This window comes from Schistocerca cancellata, chromosome 11 (genome assembly GCF_023864275.1).
Source record: "Schistocerca cancellata isolate TAMUIC-IGC-003103 chromosome 11, iqSchCanc2.1, whole genome shotgun sequence".
Lineage (NCBI taxonomy): Eukaryota > Metazoa > Arthropoda > Insecta > Orthoptera > Acrididae > Schistocerca > Schistocerca cancellata.
In genome coordinates this window covers 5,040,427-5,045,308 of record NC_064636.1, presented here as the reverse complement: position 1 = coordinate 5,045,308, position 4,882 = coordinate 5,040,427, and the positions used below count along the sequence as shown (strand labels likewise).

At 40.7% G+C, this 4,882-nt stretch overlaps 1 non-coding gene across 1 annotated transcript; it reads left to right on the top strand.

The window, feature by feature from the left end:
* The first annotated feature begins 4,007 nt into the window (after positions 1-4,007).
* Trnat-ugu (transfer RNA threonine (anticodon UGU)) lies at positions 4,008-4,081 on the top strand. The gene has a single exon. It is a non-coding gene; the product is annotated as a tRNA-Thr (tRNA).
* Positions 4,082-4,882: the final 801 nt, after the last annotated feature.

Here is a 4,882-nt window from a genome sequence, read left to right as displayed (position 1 = left end):
TGGTGATTATTTTTGAAATAATAATAATAATAATTTCCTTACTTTTTCCCAACTGTCTCGCTTTCGTTTCAATTCGCCTTAATGTGTTTCTCTTTTTGTTTTCATCTCCCACAGAATTCTTTCTTTCAGACGGCTGTTTTCTACTAAAATGTAGAATTACGTCAGTCAGTAAGTTTCAAATCGGCAAACAAAACTAAAACTTACAGATTTCATCTTGGTATCTTGTCTGGAAAGGGGCATTTGCGTCAGTCAGTGGGGCTTGCTTGCAGTTGATTACGTCTCAGATTATAAATCTATAAATAAACAAGAAACGTCATGTTCCTTCAGGGATTAGATACAAATATCGCCTGACTTTTAGCTCGGGTAAACGGCCCTGAAGCGTTAAAAATATAGCTGGATGCAGATTACGTTTCGAGTGCGACTTTGTAATCTCCACATTAATCCGTGGAAGATGATCTGGTAGCTTGCAGATACGCCAATAATGACAAGAGTTGACCATCCACGTTCCAGCCCGCTGTAAGCTATGTACAGTGTTTTCGAGGGTGAGTGGTCAGTAACAAAGATGTAACAAAAGTCAAGTCATAATTTTAATACGCGAACAAGGAAATTGAAGTACAGATTTTGTATATTAATCGAACAACGAGGACAATGATCCTTATGTGATTCGAAAGATACTTTGCCATAGATGTGCGCTAAGAAAAAATAATCTCTGTATTAAGCCATTAAGAGTCGTAAAAGGAAATAGAAGCTTTCACATTCGTAACACTAATCTTTCATTCTCTATCACGCATTAAAATCTCCAATGCCTGAAAATTGAAAACTGTAGAGCTGCCAACCTCTGCCTAGCGCACAGATCAAGTGCTACAGTAGAATTGACAAATGAAAGTGACAACATTTCGTGAGATCGTATTTTAGGGGCTTTCGTGCTTACATGGATTTGCAGTACAACATGCTTATCTGGCATGTAAAATGCGGCAACTGCTAAGTCAATGATGATGTCTGTAAATAGCATTGTATATTGGCGTCGTTATTTCGCTTAGTTTTGTGTAAAAGTAATTACGTGATCGTTTGCTGCCATTATCAGAAACTTTGAAGTAAGTTCCGGATTTGTAATTTCTTCACTTTGAATATGTAAGACTTCCGATTTCCCTTAGTATGCGGAAACCATATTTGTTTTAGTGTATGCCTAGAAGGAGAATGCTAACGGGTCAGAGTGGAAGACGCAGAGCTAGGCAGACACAGTTTTTGCGTCGCGACAGTAATAGCAATGTGAACATTCATAATGATAACGCATGTGTTTATCGAAAACTGAAGTACTGATTCTTAAAATTAATTATACAATATGACAAATCAAACTTGCATAACGGGTAAGGAACTTCGCCGTAGATGTGAACAAATGGAAACCATCATGTGTGTCCATAACCATTAGGATAGGTAAATAGAAGCACACACTTGTGAAAACTTTTCCTTTGTCTCTGACACTGCTACCAACTTCCAGGACCGAAGCTGCTATGTCGTTGAAGTTGTCAACAGTGGAAAACGAAACGTAGTAACGAAGTCGTCGGGTGCAGCAAACGTTCTTTATTAATGTCGTTTTTTCACTTACTTTGGTCAAAGAGAAAACGGAACTAACTCTGTGTTCATTTTCCGCCGTCACCACCAAATGTAGTGTGTTCCTAATTTTCAGTATCTGCATTTTGAGTAGCTACGACGTCCTCTATTGTAACGAAACTGTACTTGTTTTGGGCTACGCCTCGAAAAAGAACATTAACGAGTCGGGCTGAAAGACGAAGAGCTAGAGACACACAATTTTTGTTAGATGTCAGTAACGATAATTCTATTGTGGTTCTAAAAGATACAATTAAATGTGCATGGAACATAATTACAAATAATTTTGAGAACTGTAATTGCGCTTTGATGAATTTACAACGCAGATATTGTAATGCAAATCATTTCGCGTCTGAGATGACCTTATACGATACAATGGCATTTACATTGTGTTGTCATAATGGTAAAATTAATTTGTCAACGTAGTGTATCAAAGACTCCCTTTAAATGCTTGAATAATTAAAGAGAAATTAAAGAACTGTTTCATAGACACACGTAGCTGCAACGTAGCATTTGCCAGGGATCAGTTCTGCGGCTAAAATTTCACTTTAAGATACATGACATTATCCATCGCATATGAGATTCCTTGACGCAATTGGTCGGATTTTGACCACAGGCGATACTAGTTCTATTAATATGCTTAGGTCTGCTGATCAGATAGCATAAAATCCCACACAGCAGGTGAAGAATGACTTTATTGGTTGTTGCAAAGTATGATTGGTTGATTTGGGAAGAGAGGACCAAACAGCGAGGTCACCGGATCAAATGCAAAGTATGCATGACGCGTTTTGGAGTTACTTCCATCTTCAGAAATCTAAGTCCAAAGGAGGCACAAGGACAAGAGCGTTACTGTTCGTGTACATAACAGAAAGTCCAAAGCGGACTCACATGCTGTACAGAGAGGTCTCGATAACGTGCAGACGTCACGGTACACCTGACAGGTCTTTATGGTGAATTGTCTTCAAAGAAGAACGGATGGAGAATAAAGATGCTTGTGAATCCACCTCACACCATCACATAGGGTCAGTGCAACGGCTCTTCATGCACAACACGCGATTTAACAGTACCCCAAATTCGGCAGGTCTGTCTATTCACTGCACCCTGTAGTGTAAAATCAGCCTCTTCACTGTACAGAATATTACCCAGCTAAAAGTCACCAACTTCGATCCGCGCCAGAAACCGAAGAGCGAATTCATAATGTTGCTGCACATAGTGAGGTTTCAGTTGCTGCACTGTCTGGATGTTGTACGGGTATCAGAGTAAAGTAAATCGCAGAATATTTAACTTCTGAGGTCATCAGTCCCCTAGAACTTAGAACTACTTAAACCTAACTAACCTAAGGACACCACACACATCCATACCTGAGGCAGCATTCGAACCTGCGACCGTAGCGGACACACGGTTCCAGACTGAAGCGCCTAGAACCGCACGGTCACACCGGCCGGCTAGGTACTGATGACCTTAGCAGTTTGGTCCCACAGGAGCTTACCACAGACGGACGGTTGCCATGGGACACTCTTGAGTCGGAAACGCTTGCTCAGGAAGAAGGCCTACCCTACGCTTGTCTGTCCGCTTTTAGAATATTGTTGCGCCGTGTGGGATCCTTACCAGATAGGACTGTCGGAGTTCAAAGAAGGGCAGCACGTTATATCGCGAAATATGGGAGAGAGTGTCACTGAAATGATAGAGGATTTGGGATGGGTATCATTAAAACAAAGGCGTTTTTCGTTGCGACGAAATTCCAATCACCAACTTTCTCCTCCGAATGCGATAATATTTTGTTGACAACGACCTACATAGGAACAAACGATCACCTCGATAAAATAATGGAAATCAGAGCTCGTACGGAAAGATATAGGTGTTCGTTCTTTCCGCGCGCTATACGAGATTGGAGTAATAGAGAATTGTGAAGGTATATGAAGATAGTAACTGTTCTCGAAAGAACAGGTACGACTGATGACCGTGCAGCTTCTCTAGAATAAATGATAATTAATTGAAACGCTCAGCTGCCGACAGGTGTTGATGTACCTCGGGGTACACATTTTCAGCTGTCCCCATCGAGGTATATCAACACCTGTCGGCAGCTGAGGGTTTCAATTAATTATCATTTATTCTAGAGAAGCTGCACGGTAATCAGTGGTATCTGTTCCTTCGAGAACAGTTACTATCTTCATATATGTAGTTAAAGGCTACCCAGCCATTAACCTTCGTCTGTGCGAATGCCCAAAGATTGCCCGAACTCTTATACGGGAATCGTCACCTTAGTGTGCCCGAGTAATGAGTGGATGGGCAAATACCTATTACGTACATTACGTATGTTGATTGTGGACAGTTGGGAATGTGGGTCTCACGGGAAGCGTGCAAGGGTTAAGTCCTTCCAGTCGCGCTATTCATCTGTGTCCTCGGTGGCTCAGATGGATAGAGCGTCTGCCATGTAAGCAGGAGATCCCGGGTTCGAGTCCCGGTCGGGGCATATATTTTCAGCTGTCCCCATCGAGGTTGTATCAACAACACCTATCGGCATCTGAGGGTTTCAATTAATTATCAATTCGGAAGGTAATTCGATGAACCTTCTGCCAGGCACTTAAATGTGATTTGAAGAGTATCCATGTCGCACGTGCTCAAAACGATTCATACTACAGAATGCATGCAAACATACTCGCCGTAAATACTGACGAATAACGAGTGCTGCATATCCAAGTTACACAGATCGGCCTTTCCTGCCAATAAGAACAGGGAATTGCTATGTAGGAACAATTCGAGCTAGAGGTAGGGCTCATAAGCACTCCTTGAATTGCAGACTAAACGTAAATGACGAAAATGCATTTTTGGTAAAAATTGGTCAAAACATAATCCTGTGCCCTCCGTATTAAATTAGCCGTTTTGAATATTGAAAATCTGACTTCAGCTTCCTGTTCAGCAACATTAAAAATATATATGTAACACTCAGTTCATGCAAATCGAAGTAATAATATAACTAAAAGTTTTCGCTAAACTTTGAACACTTTTTTTTTCGAGATACGTTTATTTCTCAGAACGGCATGCAGCATAAACTAAAAGTGATTCAACCTCTTAACTTCTACCTCGGACCCCGAAAAGTAAACATTTTTCTTAGGAGCTTATAGCTATAATGTGACATTTGTTAATATTAACTAATTTTTGTGTGGGCATAAGGAGTGAAACAAACCCCCAAAAATCGAAGTCAAAGTTCGAATTAGCACTGTATCTTTAAATTTAAGGTTGTTTCATTGCGGTTCGGTATGCGCTTGCATAA